Below are 24972 nucleotides of genomic sequence, written 5' to 3'. Positions count from 1 at the left end.
ACAGCACCACCCCCTCCCAGGGCCACATGCACAGGCAGCCGATGTCAACTGTGGGGCTTAAAAGCCAAAGAAAGAAGGAAGGAGGCAAGCAGAGAACCTGAAAAGCAAACATCACAAAACCTCCAAAAGCAGCAAGTCAGAGGAGCACTTCTCGTGGGGACAGGCCAGTCATCGGCTCTTCCTCTGGACAGTGCGATGCTTGTTTAACTGGAGAAGAGTTTGACTGGGTGGGGTGTGTGTGTGTGTGTGTGTGTGTGTGTGTACAGGCACATGGAAGCTAGGAGGGCTAGGGACCTCCGTGAGTGCCACTATCTGAGTCACAGATGGGCCAGCTCTCCCAGGCTAGTAACTGAACATGGGTGTGGACTCCAGAAAGAAAAGAAGGCCAGGCCTAAATAACCATGTTAAATGCCTCCTTTACCTGGACATAAAAATATTTTACACAACAATCTATAGTAAGAAATGTTTTACTGTAGCCCAGTGTGCACACACGCACACACACACACACACACACACACACACACACACACTTCATAAAAACAATGCTTGCCCTTACTACAGGTGAGGTACTCTGATACTTTTTATTCTCTTTTTTATATTGAATTTTTAATTGAAGTCTCACACACCATAATAAAGTGCATAAATCTCAAACGTATAGCTTGAGGATTTTTCTATGGCTTGCTAAACTTTTTTATACATAGCTTTATTGAGATATGGTTTACATATCACAAAATTCACCCAAAGTGTATAACTCAATAGTTTGCAGTAAATTCTCAGAGTTCTGCCATCATTACCATAATAACTTTGAAGCTTCTAGAATTCTTAAATTTTTGTCAGCTCAAAGAGAAACTTCATACTTAATACCTATTCTATTTATTTATTTTTTGGACACACTTTCTCAACCAGGGATTAAACCCACAATCCCTGCAGTGAAGCCCAGAGTCTTAACCACTGGACTACCAGGAAAGTCCTACTTATTTTTTTAATGCTAGTCACAACACACCAAATTTATTCCGTTCAGTTCAGTTCAGTTCAGCCGCTCAGTTGTGTCTGACTCTTTGCCACCCCATGAATCGCAGCACACCAGGCCTCCCTGTCCGTCACTAACTCCCCGAATTCACCCAAACTCATGTCCATTGAGTTGGTGATGCCATCCAGCCATCTCATCCTCTGTCGTCTCCTTCTCCTCCTGCCCCCAATCCCTCCTAGCGTCAGAGTCTTTTCCAGTGAGTCAACTCTTCCATGAAGTGGCCAAAGTATTGGAGTTTCAGCTTTAACATCAGTCCTTCCAAAGAACACCCAGGACTGATCTCCTTTAGAATGGATTGGTTGGATCTCCTTGCAGTGCAAGGGACTCTCAAGAGTCTTCTCCAACACCACAGTTCAAAAGCATCAATTCTTTAGAACTCAGCTTTCTTCACAGTCCAACTTTCACATCCATACATGACCACTGGAAAAACCATAGCTTTGACTAGACAGACATTTATTGGCAAAGCAATGTCTCTGCTTTTGAATATGCTATCTAGATTGGTCATAATTTTCCTCCCAAGGAGTAAGCGTCTTTTAATTTCATGGCTGCAGTCACCATCAACAGTGATTTTGGAGCCCCCAAAAATAAAGTCTGACACTGTTTCCACTGTTTCCCCATCTGTTTCCCATGAAGTGATGGGACCAGATGCCATGATCTTCGTTTTCTGAATGTTGAGCTTTAAGCCAACTTTTTCACTCTCCTCTTTCACTTTCATCAAGCAGCTTTTTAGTTCCTCTTCACTTTCTGCCATAAGGGAGGTGTCATCTGCATATCTGAGGTTATTGATATTTCTCCCGGCAATCTTGATTCCAGCTTGTGCTTCTTCGGCCACAACTGCAGATGATAAAACCAGCGTCAGATGTTTTACTGAAATAGCTCATTTGCTCCTTACAAGAGTCCTGAAAGATAGGTACCACTATGCTCATGTAGCAGGAAAACCAAGGAGCAGAGCATTACAGGAATTTCAAGCTTCCAGTATTCGCCAGAGACAAAGCAGGAAGTCAAAGCCAGTCTGCAAGCTCATGAGAGCTGCTGTCCATCCCTGAAGGACAGAGGCTGATCCGGAGCAAACCAGTGCCCCCAGCCCCCCCACTGCAGGGAGATGCTGGGCTTGGTCAGCAGAGTGACCTACTGCCCAAAATGGATCACAATCAGAAAGGCTGCCAGACAAGCTGAATTCAGACTCCACCGATGCAGAACTCAGCGATGGCCTTTGTAACCTGAGTGGGGCTGGGTAACACTAACCATAGTGGGATTTCGGAGAAGAGCTTGAGGAGCAAACTAATAACATAAAAAAGCCTTCAGGGATGTTGCTGCCTCAAATTCTTCAGGCAGGTAGCAAATGACCATGTTTCAGAAGCTGCAAATCATAAAAAGCGTATCTATTTTTATAGCATTAAACTTCTGTTACCAGTAAAATTTAGAGCAGTTTCAAGCAGGCATAGGTTGAAAAATCTTAAAGAATGACTGTTGTACAGCACATTGTGAATAAGTACAGACATATGACAAGTTCATGTCCTCTGAGTCAATCCTTCAACCAGTGGGAGGACCTGGGGTCCTAGGGGTGGGGGAGGGGTGTGTGTGTGTGTATGTGTGTGCACGCGCGCTGAGGAAAAAGGGGGCATTCAATCCTCACCTCCACTCAGAAGGACCCAAAAGCTGGAGATACGAAACAACAGACAAACACATTCTAGCCCAAGGTGCCATGAATTATGTGGACACAGATGCCAAATATTTGCCTACTGGCCACAGGAGGGGCTCAGCCAAACACCAAAGTGAAGGAAAACTCAGAGGGCCTGGGTTCTGGGTCTCTGACCAACTGAGCCATCCTGAGGCTGTCTGATCCCCGAGGATTGGAGGCAGAGGGCGAGGGGGCAGAAACGAGGTTGCAGGGCACTGAGAAGGCGCAGCCAGCCCGCCACTGGTCACATCAGCGCATTAATGAGCGCATCTTATCCCTTACCCTGCGGCAGCAGAGGAGTGTGAAGGTCATTAGGGGAAGGGAAATATATAAAATGAGTTTTCTCCTTGCACACTAGCCCTGTGCCATTTCTAAATACCTGTAAGTTACTAAACTGGGTTCCCTTCGGAGAGCCCAGCTTCTTGTTCCATGTGAAGTGAAAATCACTCGGTCTTATCCGACTCTTTGTGACCCCATGGACTATACAGTCCATGGAATTCTTTAGGCCAGAATACTGGAGTGGGTAGCCTTCCCTTCTCCGGGGGATCTTCCCGACTCAGGGATCGAAACCAGGTCTCCTGTATTCCAGGGGGATTCTTTACCAGCTGAGCCACCAAGGAAGACGTCTTGTTCCATAAGCGGAGCTTATTCATCCATTCAACAAGATTTCCCTGAGCACTTTAAGTACCACCAGCTGGGACAGAGGGCACAGAGCTGCTTCACTGCTCCCTAGAAACTCTCCACAGGTATAGGGTAGCAGCAAAGATGTTTAGGTGCAAACATCTCGAGAGCCTGTGAGCCCTACCCCCAGCCTGCATTCAGCTGCTCCTGGGCTCCCTGTCACCCACAGGGCCCAGGGTCCCACAGAAGAGCCAGCGTGCATGGGTGCAGGGCCACCGTGGCCCTGGGTGCGGCCCCGCCACACCCTTGCTCTGGGCTGAGCCTGACATCGGCTTCACGGGGCCTGTGGCCAGGAGGGTTCCTGCTTCAAGATGCTGTGTGGGGTCAAAGGGCACAGCCTGATCCCATAAAGCCCCACAGAGCTGGTCTTGGCGAGGTTGGGCCTCCCCTCCCCCAGAGCAAGAGACCCTGACACTGAGAGCAGTATAGGACAGTGGAGGGGGCACCGAGTGCGTAGAAGCCTCAGATCAAGATGCCTCTGTAGCCGGATCGCCCAAGGATATGGGTTCCTTTGAACTTCTTAAAGGTCTGGAAGAAAGCCTGGCCTTGTCCCAGCTCTGCCCCGGGCTGTGTGTGGTGAGGCAGCAGGTGAGAGGCAGAAGTCAGCAAGCTGCTGCGTGCTCAGCCCTGCTCCTGAGGGCGCGCTTTGGGGCAGAGCGCCAGCTCCTGGAGCCATGCGCAGGTGCCCTCTCTGGAGCCGAGTCTGTCTTTGACCCCCTCCCTGCTGTTCTCTGGAGGACGGAGGCCTGGCCCGGCTGCACCTTCACTGGTGCTATGAGAGGTGCCCCTGGCAAGCAGCGCCCGCTCTGGGGCTGCGGAAGATACATGCGCTCCCTTCCTAGTGTCCTGTCCCCCAAAGGCCACACAGCCCTCCTGCAGGGACCTCACCTGAGGTGGATGCCTTGTGTGCTATGCTCCACGGGGCGGCCGGTATACTGAGGCCCAGGACTTTCAGGGTTATGACCAAGACAGTTTGGTCACTGTACCCACAGGGACCTCATCCCTCCACAGAGAGACTCAAACAAACTAAACCTCCCTTTGGTCAGAATGCATCAGGACCAGCCCCCCAGTTGCAGGGTGTGCCCATCCTCACTCCCAGAGCTATCCCAAAGCAAACCATCAGGGTTGACCCAGACCTGAACAGTCCTCCAGCCATGCCCAGCCTAGACTGAGCCTGACCGCCTCCTACCCAACTGCCACCACCAGGCTCCCAGCGCCCTGAAACAGCCCCGCCCACGGCTGCCCAGCTGCCCAGGCCTGAGCAGGATGGACCCCACCGAGGGCAATGACCACACAGCACTGCCAGTTCTGATCCCTGGGCTATACAGATCGATCTCCATGGGTCACACTCGTGTGACATTTCCCATCCCTGGTGGGGTGGGGCAAGGATGGGAAGAGGCTTGTGGCTAATTTTGCCTTTCAAGTGACCAGGAGCCCAGACGCAGTCTGCGGAATGCCCGTAAGAGGTGACGTCAGAGCAGGAGGGGGTCTGCCCCGCCTTGCTCTCAGCACTCTGGTGGCTCACCTCTCCTCCAGTCATCCTGGCCCAGCAGGATGGGCCAGGGCCATCTCAGTGTCACTGGGGGCCGCAGCCGAGGCCTCACAGGGGGAGCAGAGCCGAGAGGAAAAGGAGGTGGAGCAAGCAGGGGAAAGATCAGCGCAAACGGCCAGGCCCCAAGGTCACCTCCGTTGTTGAGATCTCTACCAGCCACCCAGTGATTCCAAGAGCATCACCCCGGCACCCCTTCAGGGCCACCTTCCGGGTACCTCACCCTCAGGTGGGTGGAAACCAAGGAAGCAGAACCAAGAAACCTCACCACGGGGCTGTCTGATTGCAAAGCTCCCAACACGCAGTCTTCTGCCTTCTCAACGCCGCACAGGTGCACAGCGGAGACCCCGAGCTAAGGGGCGGTCGTGTCCTCCCGCAGCAGGCTCTCCGGGGCAGTTGCTACTCAGTCCGGATCTGAAACTGGGACGTGGCCGCTCAGCGCCCCCTGCCGGCTCCTCCAAGAGCGCCGCGCACGCAGGCAGGAACCGGAGACGCAGCAAGGATGCTCACAAACAAGCAAGCTGTTCTAAGCCTGGAACACATCCTGCAGACATAACAGGAAAGACGGGAACACTTCAAACGAGAGATGATCCTAAGACGCAAATGACCTTTCAGAACGAAAAGTGTCGAAGTCAGGTGGATGGTGGTCCCACGGTCTGAACTCAGAAGACACGACCCAAGAGAGGTCTGATCGTTGACCAAAAATGAAACAACAGTAAAAAAATAGGCCAGAAATGGTGTGGACCTAACAGAAGCTGAAGATATTAAGAAGAGGTGGCAAGAATACACAGAAGAACTGTACAAAAAAGATCTTCATGACCCACATAACCACGATGGTGTGATCACTCACCTAGAGCCAGATATCCTGGAATGCCAAGTCAAGTGGGCCTTACAAAGCATCACTACGAACAAAGCTAGTGGAGGGGATGGAATTCCAGTTGAGCTATTTCGAATCCTGAAAGATGATGCTGTGAAAGTGCTGCACTCAACATGTCAGCAAATTTGGAAAACTCAGCAGTGGCCACAGGACTGGAAAAGGTCAGTTTTCATTCCAATCCCAAAGAAAGGCAATGCAAAAGAATGCTCAAACTACTGCACAATTGCACTCATCTCACACGCTGCAAAGTAATACTCAAAATTCTCCAAGCCAGGCTTCAACAGTACATGAACCGTGAACTTTCAGATGTTCAAGCTGGATTTAGAAAAGGGAGAGGAACCCGAGATCAAACTGCCAACATCCACTGGATCATCAAAAGAACAAGAGAGTTCCAGAAAAACATCTGCTTTATTGGCTATGCCAAAGTCTTTGACTGTGTGGATCACAACAAACGGCGGAAAATTCTGAAAGAGATGGGAATACCAGACCACCTGACCTGCCTCCTGAGAAATCTGTATGCAGGTCAAGAAACAACAGTTAGAACAGGACATGGAACAACAGACTGGTTCCAAATCGGGAAAGGGGTATGTCAAGGCTGTATCTTGTCACTCTGCTTATTTAACTTATATGCAGAGTACATCATGCAGAATACCGGGCTGGATAAAGCAGAAGCTGGAATCAAGATTGCCAGGAGAAATATCAATAATCTCAGACATGCAGATGACACCACCTTTATGGCAGACAGTGAAGAACTAAAGAGCCTCTTGATGAGAGTGAAAGAAGAAAGCGAAAAAGTTGGTTTAAAGCTCAACATTCAGAAAACTAAGATCATGGCATCTGGTCCCATCACTTCATGGCAAACAGATGGGAAAACAATAGAAACAGTGAGAGACTTTATTTTGAGGGGCTCCAGAATTACTGCAGATGGTGACTGGAACCATGAAATTAAAAGACGCCTGCTCCTTGGAAGAAAAGCTATGACCAACCTAGACAGCATATTAAGAAGCAAAGACATTACTTTGCCAACAAAGGTCTGTCTAGTCAAAGCTATGGTTTTTCCAGAAGTCATGTATGGATGTGAGAGTTGGGCTATAAAGAAAGCTGAGCACCGAAAAATTGATGCTTTTGAACTGTGGCATTGGAGAAGACTCTTGAGAGTCTCTTGGACTGCAAGGAAATCGAACCAGTCCATCCTAAAGGAAATCAGTCCTGAATATTCATTGGAAGGACTGATGCTGAAGCTGAAACTCCAGTACTTTGGCCACCTGATGTGAAGAACTGACTCATTAGAAAAGACCCTGATGCTGGGAAAGATGGAGGGCAGGAAGAGAAGGGGACGACAGAGGATGAGATGGTTAGATGGCATCACCAACTCTATGGACATGAGTTTGAGTAAGCTCCAGGAGTTTGTGATGGACAGGGAAGTCTGGTGTGCTGTGGTCCATGGGGTCGCAAAGAGTCGAACACAACTGAGCGACTGAACTGAACTGAACTGAACAAAACATATAAGGATAGACAGGAAACAGAAAGTATGTGTGCACTTTCTGTGAGCCAGACAGTGTTCAGGAGCTTTGCCGTTACTGTCTCACAGTGCTCGTCTGCAATGACGCCATTATGAATTAAATTAGCAGCTGCAAGGGGTGGGGCACCGAGGTGGGAAGTAACCTGTGAGGCCACTTGGCCAGAATGGCAGGGCAGACAGACACAGCAGCCAGGGTCACAGGAGCAGAATGTCTGCTTAGGGAACATCCCCCCCGGGCTATGCAGGGACAGTGACCCAACCCTGGGTGTGCAGGAGTGGTAACCCCCCCACCCATCCCAGCCACACACCCCAACCTCGCTGATATGCAGAGTCCGTGATCCCAGAGCAGCAGGTCGTGTCTCCCCCTATTCGTTCTCCCCTGGTGACTAAAACCAGCCAACCAACCAACCAAGTGTGAGTCCACGGTCAGATGGGCCCCACCACCCACAGTGGAGAAGCCCCATGTCCCCTCCCAGAAGGTGATCTCCTGCACCTGCATGAAGCTGGAGGAGGGGGTGGGGGGAAGGGGTGGGGCAAGCTGAGGACCCTGGAGCGGCTGGGCAGTCTTGGGGTTTGGGGTTCATCCTGGAGGTGCAGGGTCACCTGAATCTTCCTCCTCGGCTCCTCGGAGTCACTGCCCGATCTTCTCTCCCACTTGGTTTTCTCCTAAAAGATGAAGTTGTGCCTATCTGCCTAGCAGGAGAGGTCAATGATTTCAGGGGGCAAAGTTCAGCCCTGTTGACTTGCGTGACTCCCAGTCGTTCCATAAAATACAAACAAGATCAGTCACTGGGTGGCTCCTGGCATCAGGGGCATTAGGGCGCCCTGAGCCAGGCTCTCCACACTGGGAGGAGGGAGAGCAAGCCAGCGACCTGGGCAGACGCAGGGCAAGGAGTGAGTTTAAACCTCCAAACTGACAGCACCTGGGGACCCTGGCAGGGTCTCAGCCTCTCCTCTGCCCTTGGGGGAGGGACAGGGCTGACCTTTGAGATGTCCCTGCCTTACTCAAGGGCAAAGTAGAGCTTTGGCAGCTCACCCGGGCACAGCCGTGCCAGGGACGCACCCAGAACAAGGCACAAAGGAGAAGGAACAAATCTGGCTTGTCCACGGGTCAGAGCGTCATCGTGTTTATCCAACAAGACAGAACTGGTGCAGTAAGAAATCATCCCTGCCAAAGGCAGATCCTCTCAGGCCAGACCCTGAGCACCAGCCTGGACCCAGGACTCCAGGCCGGTCCCTCTAGGATTTGGGAGGTCAGGCAGCCTGGACAGTGTCCACCCACCCCACCCCCCACCCAGGGAGAGCAGGGCAAGCAGGGGCCTCGGGAAACCAGCTGGAAGGGAGTGCTGTGGGGGCTGTGCTGTCACTGATTGATGGAGGCCTTTCTGGGTCAGGGTGACACAGTCCGCCCTCATTTATATCCTCAGGGCTTTAAATCATGGTGACAGCCCCGCTGGGCTCTGACCGCCTGGGGGCTTCCAGGGCCAGCTCGGCTGCTCCTCACCTGCTGGGGGAGAGGGAACAAGGGAGGAAGAGGGCTTGCTGCACTGCACTCCCCTCTCCCATCTGCTCCAAGCCACACCCCAGCTCCTCTTGGGCCTCTGTTTATAATCATCAGAGCCAGACTCTCTTTTCACTGACTAGAAGCTTCCTAAACAGAAATATATATACATATATATACATATATGTGTGTGTGTGTGTGTGTGTATATATATATATATAAGCTAGGAAAAAACTGATCGACACAACAGCTCACACTTACCTTATATTATTGCTAAGCTTAAAAGCAAACACCTGCCACTCTCAACAGAGCAAATGCTAAAGCACTAGGCTGGCTAAGTTCTTTCTTTAAACAAATTCTACCCAACCTCTTCAATCCTACTGGGCTAGAGGAAATTCTGGGTGCCCACCCAACTTTCAGTGCCAGACCAAACCTTTGAGGTCTACTGCCGCTTGCGAAAAAAGAAATTAGAAAGCACAGCACACAAGAAAGCCTTTTGATTTTTTTGAGGGGGAGGCCACAGTAGCCCACTCTCCATACGGTAGCTATAGAAGCAAGAAGCAGCAGAAATCAGGCAGGAAATAAAAACCAGACTAGCCAGAGCCGTAGGAAAGTTTGAGGCAGCAAAGTGACAAGGACAAGGGAAATGGGTGGATGATTTCTTCCCTGAGATCAGAGCTGAACTCCCCAGCGAACAACAGGGCCAGCCGTGCAATTATCAGACAGCAAGCAGGTGCTTCTTACGCTCCCGCTGTGTGTTGCTGTTGAGTCTGGAGTTTGAGGCTGTCTCTGAGATGATCTAGGCTCTTCTGGAAAAAGAAATTCAGCCTTAGGAATCTAAATTGTCCAGAGATGCCCATGGAGCCTTTCCTGCCCTGCTTCTTATGACAGAAGAGATTCTGTTGCTGACACAGGGGTGCCAGAGATGCTCTGCGACCTATTGATTCAACTCAAGGCAGATGCTCAGGAGGTCAGGAGACTCCTCAACTGGCGTTGCAGTTGGTGGGCTTGTCACATCACTGTTTTCTCCAAAAAGGAGGCTAGGGTTGGGATTTCCTTCAAAGGGTAGAGTGGGGGCCAACACCACCCGTAAAACGGCTGCTCCGAGAAAGCATTGTAAGGGTACAGCCCGCGACAGCCACCTGGGCAGTTTAGAGTTTTATTCTCTTATTCTCAAAGTGGTAATCGAGGGGGCATTGTAAAACGGGGCTCTGATTAGGACTCCGAATGTATATTCCAGTGGGGGAATACACATGTGAGTCGCTGACAAACTCCAAAACTCTATGAGCTATTGAAATGAGCAAGAGACACTTCATACCAAGAGTAATGGAAAGAGCAGCTGCTGGCAAATCCCAGACAAAGCAGAGGGCAGAGTGGGCAAGGACCTTGGCACTTTTGCAGGAGGACTGGGATGATTTGGGACAATGAAAGGCAAAGGCGTAGCTGTCGGGGGTACCTAACAAAGTGGGCAAAGATGGCAAGTGCACACAAAACCTACAGATTTCTGAGGACATATGATCCACCCAGCAGGTGGGGAACTTTCCCTTGAGAAGGAGAGAGAGGACGAGGTCATCAGTCATATGGGAGTCATTGGGCTCCTAAGAAGGAAAATCAAGATATTGAAATCAATGTTTTACAGGACTCATCTGGTATCAAAGAACAGACAGGACAGAAGACAGAAGAAAAACAGAGAGAGTCTCCAGGAAGCTCCCAGAGCTCGCGTGCGGAGGACCGCAGAGACCGGAAGAAGCAGGCAAGGTGACAGCTACTCTGCGTCGGAAAGGGCAAGGCTCTGGGTCCAGGTGACTATAGCAGGCAGAGGGAGAGGGAGGCATGTGCAGATGCTGAGCTCTGTTTCCAACTAGCTTGGTAGAACCTTCCGTTGAAGCTTCTCTAGCTGCCACCATTGTCAGGTCCAAACTCTACCTGCACTTTGGAATCTGCTCCTGCCAGTGGACTGAGCTCTGAGGCCCCTTCGGCCTATTTTCATTAGCAAAAGTTTCAAGTGTTCTCACAGAGACCCCAAACAATCAGAAATCCAGGTAGACATGGATTTAACTCTCCTGTAATCGTCCACATTTCATGCAAAGATGGGCGCAATAAAGGACGGAAATGGTATGGACCTAACAGAAGAAGCTATTAAGAAGAGATGGCAACAATACATAGAAGAACTATACAAAAAAGATCTTCATGACCCAGATAACCACAATGGTGTGATCACTCACCTAGAGCCAGATATCCTGGAATGTCAAGTCAAGTGGGTCTTACAAAGCATCACTACGAACAAAGCTAGTGGAGGGGATGGAATTCCAGTTGAGCTACTGCAAATCCTAAAAGATGATACTGTGAAAATGCTGCACTCAACCTGTCAGCAAATTTGGAAAACTCAGCAGTGACCACAGGACTGGAAAAGGTGAGTTTTCATTCCAATCCCAAAAGAAGGCAATGCCAAAGAATGTTCAAACTACTGCACGATTGCATTCATCTCACACGCTGCAAAGTAATGCTCAAAATTCTCCAAGCCAGGCTTCAACAGTACATGAACCGTGAACTTTCAGATGTTCAAGCTGGATTTAGAAAAGGGAGAAGAACCAGAGATCAAATTGCCAACATCCATTGGATCATCAAAAAAAGCAAGAGAGTTCCAGAAAAACATCTGCTTTATTGGCTATGCCAAAGTCTTTGACTGTGTGGATCACAACAAACGGCGGAAAATTCTGAAAGAGATGGGAATACCAGACCACCTGACCTGCCTCCTGAGAAATCTGTATGCAGGTCAAGAAACAACAGTTAGAACAGGACATGGAACAACAGACTGGTTCCAAATCGGGAAAGGGGTATGTCAAGACTGTATCTTGTCACTCTGCTTATTTAACTTATATGCAGAGTACATCATGTGAAATGCCAGGCTGGATAAAGCAGAAGCTGGAATCAAGATTGCCAGGAGAAATATCAATAATTTCAGATATGCAGATGACACCACCCTTCTGGCAGAAAGCGAAGAACTAAAGAGCCCCTTGATGAGAGTGAAAGAGGAGAGTGAAAAAGTTGGCTTAAAGCTCAACATTCAGAAAACTAAGATCATGGCATCTGGTCCCATCTTCATGGCAAACAGATGGAAAAACAATGGAAACAGTGAGAGACTGTTTATTTGTGGGGGCTCCAAAATCACTCCAGATGGTGACTGAAACCATTAAATTAAAAGACTCCTTGGAAGAAAAGTTATGACCAACCTAGACAGCATATTAAGAAGCAAAGACATTACTTTGCCAACAGCGTCTGTCTAGTCAAAGCTGTGGTTTTTCCAGGAGTCATGTATGAATGTGAGAGTTGGACTATAAAGAAAGCTGAGCATTGAAGAATTGATGCTTTTGAACTGTGGTATTGGAGAAGACTCTTGAGAGTCCTTTGGACTGCAAGGAAATTGAACTAGTCCACCCTAAAGGAAATCAGTCCTGAATATTCATTGGAAGGACTGATGCTGAAGCTGAAACTCCAGTACTTTGGCCACCTGATGTGAAGAACTGACTCATTTGAAAAGACCCTGATGCTGGGAAAGATTGAAGGGGGAAAAAAGGGGACGACAGAGGATGAGATGGTTAGGTGGCACCACCAACTCTATGGACATGAGTTTGAGTAAGCTCTGGGTGTTGGTGATGGACAGGGAAGCCTGGTGTGCTGCAGTCTGTGGGGTCACAAAGAGTTGGACATGACTGAGCAACTGAACTGAACTGAACTGAACTGAATCGTCCACATGCCCATGGTCGCCTGCGTCTCAGACCAGCTGCCCCCTCCCCAGTGGCTCTGCTATTCTCTTCTTAGTGTTCCCCGAACAGGCTTGCTCCAGCCTCCATGGTCTTGGCAGCAGGATGGAGGAAGGTGTGGAAGGAGAGAACACCATTTCCTTTAAAGGAAATGACCTACAAGTTGCACCTACAAGTTTCACAGCCGTTTGGTTAAACCCAGTGTGTTGCCACACCCGGGACAGAGAACTTGGGAGATGGAGTTGGTGTCATGGGCAGCCTGGGTCAAAGTTCCATAACCGTGAAAAAGGGACAGATGGCTGCTGAGGGGTCACCTGCAGTTTCTGTTACAAAAGCACTTCACCCCAGACCTTTCTGAGCAGTGTGGCAAGAATGGCCCAAGAAAACGATGGGACCATTAAACAAGAGGAGTGAGGAGGGGCCAGCAAGACAAGCAAGATGATTAATTTGTGTGGGGATGTTGTTTGTTTTGTTGAATTATGGTTGATTTACAATATTGCATTAGTTCCTGATATACGATGAGGTGATTCAGTTATACATAATTCTTTTTCAGATTTTTTTCCATTATAATTTATCTGACAAGATAGTGAGCATACTTCCCTGTGCTATACAGGAGAACCTTGTTGGTTATCTATTCTATATACAGAAGCTTGTATCTGCTGATCCCATACTCCTAATTTGTACTTCTCCACCTCCCTCCTTTGGTAACTATGTTTGTTTCCTATGTTTTTGAGTCTATTTCTGGTTTGCAAGCAAGTTCATGTATCAAATTTTGCATTCCACATATAAGTGATATATCATAATTGTCTTTCTTTGTCTTGCTTAGTGGACTTCCCTGGTGGCTCAGATGGTAAAGCGTCTGTCTACAATGCAGGAGACCTGGCTTCGATCCCTGGGTCGGGAAGATCCACTGGCGAAGGAAATGGCAATCCACTCCAGTACTATTGCCTGGAAAAGCCCATGGACAGAGGAGCGTAGGGTAAGCTCTAGGCCCATCCATGTTGCTAAAAATGGCATTTCGTTCTTGCTTATGGCTAAGGAATGTTCCACTGTGTATATGCACCACGCCTTCTCTATTCCTCTGTCCACTCCTCTCTCAGTGGACAATCAGGCTGCTTCCATGTCTTGGCTCTTGTGAACAGTGCTTCTGTGAACATGGGGGTGCATGCATCCTTTTGAATGGTTTCATTTTTTTGTGGATATATACCCAGGAGTGGGATTGCAGGATGATAGAATGTCTCCATTTTTAGTTTTTTAAGGCACCTCCACACTGTTCTCCATAATGGCTGCCCTAAGTCACCTCACCACCAGCAGTATAGGAGGGTTTCCTTTCCTCCACATCTCACATGGGGTGTTCTAGTGAACCTCCCGAGGGACCCAGCTCCTACATGTGGAGACCTGGCCCCGGAGCTCAGGAGGGACAGTGGGTTTGGAAACACATGCGACAGTCACGACGGCCCTGGGACTGAGAGACGAGCCTTCTCGAGGCCTGTGCGGCAGGCTCACAGCACTGTGCTCACAGCACTGTGGGTGAGTTCCTAGACTGTCTCCAAGAAGACGCCGTAAATGCTACTCTCCATTACAGCTGCATGTTCCCAATGGCACTGGAGCTTAACCTTGGTGGAAGAAGAGTCAGTATTTGAGACTTTGATTGATAATAACTTCTCCTTACTAAGCAAGCTGCTGCCTTCTTGATATCAGTCCCTTTTTATGTGTGTGCATCTTGGTGGGAACGAGAGACAAAGACAAAAACAGAAGCGCTGAGAATTTTCAAGCCACCTCTCGAAGCACCAGCTGCCTTTTCTTGCGGGAGCCAGCATTTTACAGTATCTAGAGTGTTTTACCCCCATGGCTCTGTCGACCATTTATAAGGTCTTTACACCAAAAAAGTAGGATTCGTGTCAAATGGATGGATGCCATCACTTTCACCTGGCAGAAGAAAGGGTCTCTGGCTGGAATGATGTTGGCTCCAGAGCATAAAGGGGTCCCTGCTCCAGGCTGCTTGGCAAGATTCTAGCTGAACCGGGAGCCAGCAGCCCAGTGCTCTAGAAGATGAGTGTAAATGTCAAGTGCTGAGGGAACGCATCAGATGTGGCAGAAAAGCGGGGCACTTTTCTAACCCACAGATCTGTGGAAGGCTCTCAGAATCACAACCGCAAGAATGCTATTTTGTCTGGTGACGTTCTGTGTAGGATGTTTAGATTCACCCTGTGTGCAGGGTAAACCAAGGGTCAGATGGCGTCCAGGTGATGCTTGACAGTTGGCGTTTCTTGCCAGCCAGCAAGGCACAGTTAGCGGAGAAGCCAAGTCCTGCCCACTTTAGCAGCTCTCTGAACTTACGAGGCAAATGTAGCAAAGGGGCACCTGATGCCTTTGCTTCCAGCACAGAAGGAAACTAAGACTGACGGAATACATCACGCATGTGGAACACTCTACATACGCCACCTCATTTACCATCCCAACAATCCTAAGGGAGGGATTCTGTTACTCCTACTCCACAGATAGGGAACCCAACGTTCTGAGAGGTTAAGTCACTAAACCAGGGTCACACAGCTAGTAAACTGTGTGGCCAAGATATAAGCCCAAGTCAGTCTTCACACTGTCACTCAGGAAAAAGGAGGCTTAAGAGGGTCTTCCCTGGTGGTTCAGTGGTTAAGACACCACGTTCTAAATGCAGGGGGGCATGGGTTCAATCCCTGGTTGAAGAACAAAGATCCTGAAGGCAAAATAAAAAACAAGCCATGCTGAATTTATTTCAGCTTAATATTTATGCCATGTCTTAAATAGGGCAGGATAAGACAAAACTTAGGAATGAGGATAAATGAGAAGTGGTAAAAACACATTATCAAAAATAAGTGTGCAGGATATACATGAAGAGTACAGAGAAGGGTGAAATCATCATAAAGGGACTATACCAAGAATTTTTTACTAGGTAGCGTTGTATAAAATCCTGTACAATGTTTCTATAAAATCTAATATCTATAGATTAGTAAGATTAAAGTCTGTTTTAAAACTAAACTGAATAAGAACAGAAAAGTAAAAATATAATATATGGCAGCAAACTAGCTTATTGAAAGAAATATGGAACCTACCAGAATGATTAAAATTAGAGGACTGAAAATACCAAATGTCAGTAAAACTGTAAAGCAGCTGAACTCTCAGATACCACTTGGTCAAAGGTTAAACTGGGTCTTTTTAAAACTGTTTAGCATTATCTACTAAAGCTGAACACACACCTGCACTCTGGCCCAGTGATTCCACGTCCAGGTAAATACCCAACGCAACGCAGACGCACGTCTGCCAAACACCCAGGCACTCGCGGCATGTCTGTCTGTGACGGCCAGGAACTGGGCAGAACCCAGACGTCTCTTCAGCAGATGGACAGTTCCAACCTTTTGGCTTTAAAGCCATTCATGATTTCCTGCTGTTTCGCTGATCCAACTTTATCCTCCATTCCTTTTCCTTAAAAGCTCAAAGTTCCAAAAAGGCAAAGCATCTCAATACAGGCCCCTGCCGGGTGCTGCAGGGAAATGGTGTTGAATACCCTGGGGCTTATGCAGTCAAGGCAGCTGGGGACAGAGGATGAAGGATCGTGAAAGGACTTTGGAGTCACACTACTATATATAAAATACTGAGTTAATAAGGACCTATTGTATAGCACAGGAAACTCTACTCAATACTCTGTAATGACCTACGTGGGAAAAGAATCTTAAAACCAGTGGATATATATCAGTATAGATGTATAACTGATTCACTTTGCTGTAAAGCAGCAAGTAGTACAACATTGTAAATCAACTATACTCCAATAAAATTTTGAAAAAAGAACAAAAAGGGCTAGGGAGTCAGACAGACAATTCACTACCCTGGGAAGGTTTGCCTGTACTTACATTTCAAAGCATAATAAAAACTGGATACACTCACTTCTGTTCCAAAGGGCCATAACAATCCAAGGACACCAGTTTTGATTTAAAGAAAGAAGCGATTCACAAAAGGGCTAATAAACATATAAAAATGTCCAAGCTCATCAGTACTCAAAAAAGAAACAAAACCCAGCACAACTTTTGTAAATGTTTTGACATGAAGTGGTGGAAAGGTGGAGATAAGCCTTCTCACTCACAAGGGGAGGGAAGGGGGCAAAGGTGCCTTGATACTAAGTCACTGAACACCTGAACTCACATATACATCTTGTCTTCTTGTTGAATCATCTAGGGAAATGATAGTGGATCCATGCAAATCACAGGGTTAATCTTGGTAGCAAACCTAATAGTCCAACTGCAGGAGGTTGATTAAATAAATTATGGTGTATCTATCCATTTTGAAATGCTGCAGGAAAATAACGACACAAAAATATATTCACAATATATCATTTGTAAAGTGTATTAAATATATACATAAATCTATGCATAGACACATGAATAGAAACGCTCAAAGTCTATACACAAATTGGTGGGAATATGGGATGTTTAAATGTCCTTCATTCTGTTTATCTATGTTTTGAAAGTTTTCTAAAATGCATTCCCATGACTACTGGATTAAGAAAAACAATAAACATTATTATGTTCAATAGTATAAAAGAGTCAGCTGAGAACTGGCAGCAGCCTCGTGATTCCCGGGCAGGAGCCCACCCCACAGCAGCTCCGCCCACCCACTGCCTCCTGCCCCCCGGCTTCTCCAGCCTTGAAAGCCACAGCCAGCCTCTGTGATGGGGGTTGGTGATAGAGTGGGGAGCTTGTGATGCTCCTGGGCTCCTGGGGAAGGAGGAGTGAGACCCCGTCCGTGTCTCCTGACCACCCCACACACATACATGAATGCTCCCTACACAACTGCCAGTCTCTGCAGGATTAACGGATGAGGTCACTAGGAGTTGAATCCGTGTAACTGAGCTAGCTGCCACCTCACCGCCAGACAAGGCATTGTTTCTAGGAAATAGATTCCAGGTTCCAAAACACTGATTTATTAGCAGTTTTTGGCAGCTGACACACAAGTAAACCGGGAAATGCCCAGTTTCCTCTTCTGGCAATTAGGGATTGTTCAGTGCCAGCCAGCAATGAGGATTCCTGGAGGAGGGCTGCCCTCAAAGGTTCCATCTCTTGCTACTGGCTCAGGGACTGTTAAGTGAATCCACACTACATGACAGTGGAATCTGCAGGTTCACTGACTATGGGACGGGGGCTGGTCAACTCTGCCAGACTCCACGGAGACACCTGAAGGTGCCCAGGATGACAACACAGAACCCCACTGAGGCGGCCGTCATACTAAGTGAAAGACAGATATCGTATGATATCACTTACACGTGGCATCTAAAACACGACACAGATGAATTTATCTATGAAACAGAAATAGACTTACAAAGAGAATAGACTTGTGGTTGCTGGGAGGAGGGAGTTGAGGGAGGAAAGGATTGGGAGTTTGGAGTTAGCAGATGAAATAACAAAGCCCTACTATATAGCGCAGGAAACTATACTCAATATCCTGGGATAATCCATAATGGAAAAGAACATGAAAAAGAATATATACATATGTGTATATATATATATATAACCAAATCAGTGTGCAGCAGAATTAAACACAATATGGTAAATCTAAATAAATAAAAATAACAGAGCTACGTATAAGGTCACATGTTCTTATAGCCATGCCACTTCCACGAGGTACTTCAAATATATCCCTCTGCCCTTTTTCTTCAAGCTTCTTCACTTTATTTTTATTTATCTATTTTATTACTTTTATTTTTGGCTGCACTGGGTCTTTGTTGCTGCTCTCTAGTTGCGACTCTCTGGCTTAATTGCCCCACGGCATGTGGGATCTTCCTGGACCAGGGATTGAACTCATGTCCCCTGCATTGACAGGCAGATTCTTACCCGCTGGGCCACCGGGGAAGTCCCCTTCAAGCTTCCAAAAGCTACATTAAGGACCAGCTTCTGTAGCTCATGAATCGAGTTAATCAAAATGATTTGTTAAGCCCATTAACTGTCAAGAGTTAAGGTTTTATGAACAAAAGTCAACAGACTTTGGGCTATGGCAGCTCAGGATAAGAGCCAGCCTCCCAGTGACTTGGAAATTGGTGAGTTTGTAGGGTTCCCTCACCAACACCTACGAAGCAGGCAGAAATGAAGCTGAGTTTGGGGACAACACTGTCCTCCTGTCTAGGCTGTGGGTCTGCCCTTAAAGTGGGTGAAGGACCTCAGCAGTAGGGCCAGGCCTCCCTCAGCAGCCACACAGGCAAATCTAGAAGGAAGACCAAGAAATGGGAGGGGAAACAAAGTGCTTTTCTATGCCAAAGTGCGGTGTTAAAAGTTTTAGTGTATCCATTCCAAAAGCAAAAAGTACAGTGATTTAACAGTTCTGTGCCCAGTTTTGCTAGGTGCTAGAGAAGGCAATGGCAACCCACTCCAGTACTCGTGCCTGGAGAATCCCATGGATGGAGGAGCCTGGTAGGCTACAGTCCATGGGGTCGCTAAGAGTCGGACACAACAGAGACTTCACTTTCACTTTTCACTTTAATGCATTGGAGAAGGAAATGGCAACCCACTCCAGTATTCTTGCCTGGAGAATCCCAGGGACAGAGGAGCCTAGTGGGCTGCCGTCTATGGGGTCGCACAGAGTCGGACACGACTGATGCAACTTAGCAGCAGCAGCAGCAGGAGCAGGGTGCTGAAAAGAGTACCCAGGGTTACAGCCCTGAGGAGACTAGTTCGGCTTGGGATAAGCATTTACAGGACTACCGAAGACTATAGGGACATGTATTTTACAGGGCAGGGGACATTTAAGATGAACTTTGAAGGATGTGTAGGAGTATGCCAGAAATAATAAAGGGGAGCAAAGCCCTGGAGAGGTGAGCAGATGTGGCAGGTTTAGGGGATATGAGTGGAGTAACCAGAATATAGTGGTTAAAAGGGGTTGCTATCACATGAGATGGGAAAGAGAAGGGTCAGATTATGAAAGATTTTATGCATAATGCTAAGAAGCTTGTGTAGTCTGATCATAAAATAAAGATCTCTTGATGCTTTACTAGAGCCTTGCTTCTAAGCATCATCTGATCTCTTAAGGATGAAAAATGGCGTTCCTATCTCATTTCTTTGTTCATCTTTTTAATCTCAAGTGAGTACTTTAACCATCATAATTTCTTGTTCTTTCTTACTCTGACATGAAGCTGCTCAACAATGGAGTAATTCATTTCTTTATTTCTCAATATTGCCCTTTTGAAGATTTCAGGTTTTATAAAAATCTGAAAACTCATGGCTATTGTTACACGGGGATAGCCTGAAGGCACTTCCAAAGCGCAGCAGAGAGGGTAGTTTCCTGGGGACAAAAGGGCCTGTGTTAGATCTGATCCTGGGGCTCTGGCACCAGGGCACTGGGAGAGAGATTAAAATGCAGAGTCGGAAACTGAGCTGAAATCCACATTAATTTCAGCAGCAAGTCCAGCTGCACAGTCTCCACAAACTGTCTCCCACGACACTGAGAATATGTGCATTCAAGGCGCAGTAAGTAGCGCCAGGCTTCACAACCCCCTTCCTTTCCACTCATCCCAGGAAGCTGTGATACCAGCTGTATACAGCAGCCTCCACCCTTTATTTCTCTGACTCTGACCTCTTTTGATTCCTGCATCCACCTGCCTACACAGCATCCCAACTCACACTTGGCAGATCTTGATCTCTGCATCCCTCCTGTGGCAGAATGTATTTCCCAAAGAGGGCAACAGGATATCCACCATCCCATATGCTCCTCTAGAATGTGATATTGACACCCCCATGGAGATCCAGGGTCCATGCTCCCTGCCCTTGAGCTTGGCAGACCTCTATGACTCCCTCAAGCAATAGATAGTAGAAATGAGCCAAGGGACTTCTAGGGCTGGGGCATAAAATGCCACACCCTTTCACCTTGTCTGAGTCTCACTCTTGGAGCCTGGCCCCCAGGCGGGGAGCCACCGAACACTGGTGCAGAAAGGCTAGGTGTGGGCGTTATGGCCAACAGCAGGCGTGCACGGAGCCTCAGCCGGCCCAGCCAGCGTGTGAGCCGTCTCACCCACCAGGTCCCCACTGAGCTCTGCCCACACAGCAGGCTTGTGAGCAGAACTGAGTTTGGGATGGTCCGTCACTCAGTGATTGACCGCTGAAACCCCCAGTCCTGCTCCGTTCTGCCCCACCTCCCCAGCCAGCTGCTTCTCTTTCTCAGATATTAGCAATGTTGATTACCTCGTGGCTCAGGCCAGTGCCTGGAGACACTCACTTTTTGCTCACTTCTCATGTCTAATCTATCAGCAGATTTAGCTGATTTTACCTTCAAAATACATACAGAACCCATCTACTTCCCATTACTTCACTGCCCATGCCCCACAAGCCTCTATCATCTTGGAGGACGGTGGCAACAGTCCCCGCCCCGCAGCATGTGGAACTACCCCTCCTCTCCCAGAGAGGACACATTCTGTATCGCCTTGTTATTTCCCTCATGTCCTGTCTCCTCCGACACGTAAGCGAGCTGCAGGGGGCAGGACCGTGGCTTGTGCGCTGCTGCAGCCCTAGGAAGAGAACAGACCCGGAACTGACAGGCATGTAGTGAATGTCTGCGACCCAGACTCTGAAACCTGCAGCAAAGGGCACTGTCAACATAGGACGAGAGTCAGCCAGAGGAGCCCACCTTTGTTTCTGCCTCCTTAACTCAGATGTTTGTTTTTAATGGACAATACAACCCAAATTGGCTTCTTTCCAAGATATGGTCTTAGATGAGCCATATCTCAGCTCTAACATTTTCCTTGTCTCCGAAACAGGAATAGTAAAACTCAGTTCTTGCAGGGGTCTTTGAAGGATGAGAAAGAGTATGAAAAGCCCCCACCACACAGAAGACACTGAGTATGATGTTAGCATTGCTGTTGATATTAATAAAAGTAAGTGGCAATCAAATTGGGCCATGAAGGCGTTTTCATCCTGGGGGACTGGGAGTCATGGAAGAATTTTAAACAGGAAGTTACCTAGTTAGATTTGTGTTTCACAGAGCTCTCTGTGGACCTTGGAGCCTCCCAAAACTCTCTCTGGGACATTCTGTGTTGTGGATGCAGAGGCTTCACTGGAGTGTCCCTAGGTCTCTTTAGATCTCAGGGAGTCTGCATCCCTGTTAAGGTCAGAGCCACTGGGAAGGGCAGAAGGTGGTGAGGTAAGCAGACAGGGGCGGTGAGAGATATGAGGAGGTGCCAAGTCAGGAAAACAGTCACGCGGACCTACAGGGACCACATAGCAAGGGCCTGAGGCTTCCCATCAGCAGTCACGTGAGGGAGCCGCCCTGGTATGGAGCCCCAACCCCAGTCCGAACTTCAGATGCTGCAGCCTCTCAGGAGACTCCAAACCAGAACCGTCTAGTTAAAGTGCTCCGGATTCCCGAGTCACAGAATCTGTGTGCAGCAACACACTTACTGTATTAAGACACTAGTTTTGGTATAATTTGCCACAGTGCAATAAATGACAGGCCCCTTTAACTTCCTCCAACTCCATTCCTGGGCATCACTGCTTTGACCCACTTAATAATCCCGTCTTTATAATATTTTTGCACATGGACCAAGGCAAACGGACATCAGAGCCTAACTCTCACACTCTGCACTGCACGACCTCTCAGCTCCCTTTCCATAACGATATAGCGTTTGCACCACACTCTAAAACTTACAGATGGCATGATCACGCTTCATCTTCACAGGAAACTTAGAGTAAGGGAGACACTTGCATTTCCCCATTTTGTAGTTCAAAAAATTGAGGCTCAGGGGAACTGAAATGATTTGTCCAAGGTCACAGAGGTAGTGAGTGGTAACAGGAATTCAAACCCGGTCTTCTAATTCAAAGCCCAGCCTCTCTCTGTATTAGTTTGCTGGGGCTGCCATAACAAAGTAGCATGAACAGAATGGCTCAAAAGAGTAGAAATGTATTCACTCACAGATCCAGAGGCTGGTAGTCCAAACTCAAGGCGTCAGCAAAGTCCTCCTGGAAGCTCTGGGGGAAGATGTGCTTCACACCCTCCCAAGGTCCTGGTGTTGATGGCAGTCTTACCCACAAGTCCCCTGGCTTGTGACTGCACCATCTGAGCTCTGCCACCATCCTCACGTGACTTCACCTTATGCTGCGTCTCTCTAGCCTTCTTATAAGGACACCAGTGTTACTGGAGTAAGAGTCCACCCTAAAGACCTGATCTCACTTCTTAACTACATCTTAACTATACCTGCAAAGACCCTGTGTTCAAATAAAGTCCCATTCACAGGCACCAGGGCTTAGGTTTTCATTGTATCTTTTGCGGGGACACAAATTAACCCAGAAAACCTTCATAGTTATTTTCTTGCCTGGTAGTCAGTCTACAGACAGTCACTGAACTGGACCTAAGCTGGGGATTCTTGGGATTCTCCTTGCCCCCAAGTGAAGCCTGGGAGAATTCACAAATGGCCACGAGGGGGCACCACTTGACCAGACAATAACTAAAATATGTGTTGGTTTATTAAATTCCTTCATGAATTGTTTTTTAATTTTATTTCTTAAATTAGGATCTTCCCATTTGATAGTCCAGAGAGATTCAAGGGTTTATTGGTTTCCCAATTACAGGTTTCTGAGCAGCTTTAAAACTCACTGCTCCCACCTTTGCAGTCAACACCTTGGAGCCACCCTGTGCTGCTAGGTTCTTCAGGAAGAGGGTGGCTCCTTGGTTCTTATCCAGGGCACCCCCTTGGGATGAGCTCAGTTAGAGGGGCCAGGAGCTCCCACTGACCCTGAGAGTCCAGTGAATACAGAAGTACGTGGAGGAGCAGGATGGTCATCCCCCTGGGACTGGCTCAAGCTCCTATCTCGCTAAGGGAATTTCAACTCTCAGAGAAGCTGCCCAAGAAGAGAAGTCTGCTCTGGCCACCGCTTCCTCCCCCACCCACCCCCTTACCCCTCTTTTTCTTATATCCCACAGACTTGCCCCCAAACCCACAGCACAGCAGGTCCCAAAAAGCCCTCAAGTTCCCCAGATCATATCTCCAGCAAAGAAAATCTCCAGTCCCTGAGGGTCGGTAGTGAAGAAAGGCCCCTTGTTACTCACATTCAGTGTGCAGCTTGTAAGCTGAGCAAAAAGGGGCAGCAGGAAAACCCACAAAAGCAGCCTCAGAATAACTGTCCCTGAGTCCCAGCTCGGAGTGGTTCACCCATCCAGGGGGTGCTGGCTTGCAGCCTTGGCACAGACTGGGGGCTCCCCTGGGATGGTTTAAAGACTTGTCATGGTCTACATGGGCCTCCCTGGGGGCTCAGATGGCAAAGAATTCACTTGCAATGCAAGTGACCCGGGTTCCATCCCTGGGTTGAGAAGATTCCCTGGAGAAGGAAATGGCTACCCATTCCAGTATTCTTACTAGGAAAATTCCATGAAAGAGGAGCCTGGCAGGCTACAGTCCTTGGGGATAACGAAGAGTCAGACATGACTGAGTGGCTCACACAATCACATAATCTCCATGGCCATCATTCCTGTTCCCACACAGGTGGGACCAGCTTCCACTGATCCAGCCACTGATCCCACACATATTCCGGGGCATCTAAAAGGCGCCTGGATCCAGGGCAGGTGCTAGAGAGGGAAAAGGGAGCGCAACAGTGGTCAGGTGGGTCCTCAGACACTCCTGGGTCCAAGGCTTCAGACTCCCGGCCCAGTGACACTGAGCCATCGCTCAATTACGGACTCAGGAAACTAAAAGGAAGAGAGAAACTGAACACATTGGGCTGTAATAATGGAAATGGACCATCTCAACAAAGGGGATCAGGGAAAGTCCTGGGTTTCAAGAGCCTCCTGAGGATGGTGAGAGAGTGAGGAGGGGGCCCTGCACACACACTCTGTCTCCCCACCTTTGATGGCTGACATGGCGTGGCTGCAGCCCTGGACAGCTCTGCTGACTGGGAAGTGGGGGGAGCGGCCTTGAAGGGGAGAGAGCAGCCCCCAAACTGGATAGCTTGCACTTTAGCCCACAGTGTGTTTTCAGCTCTTCTATACTTCTAACCAAAGGACTGCCTCCCAGCAAGACATCCTCACTTCCAGACATGGTAGCCCCGACACCCACTGCATTTAAATACTCTACTTAGCCTCTGCCCCCTCCCTTGCATGTCCCTCAAGCAGCCAGGGCCCAAGTCCTTCAGTAAGGAAGCCCACCCCCTCCTGGCCCACACCAGGATTCCTCATGTGTGGGGACCACCTGTATCAGAAAACTGAGAGGTTAGTTAAAAAATATACGGATCCGTGGGCCCTGAGGCAGGACCAGTGAATCAGAGCCCCTGGAGTTGGGATCCAGAGTCTGTTCCTGCCAGTCTCCTAAGTGTTTACAGTTTCAGACTCTGCAGAAGCCTGGTCTTCACGTCTGAGAAGACAGTGA

This window comes from Capra hircus, chromosome 28 (assembly GCF_001704415.2).
Source record: "Capra hircus breed San Clemente chromosome 28, ASM170441v1, whole genome shotgun sequence".
Lineage (NCBI taxonomy): Eukaryota > Metazoa > Chordata > Mammalia > Artiodactyla > Bovidae > Capra > Capra hircus.
Note: the sequence above shows the minus strand (reverse complement) of the source record.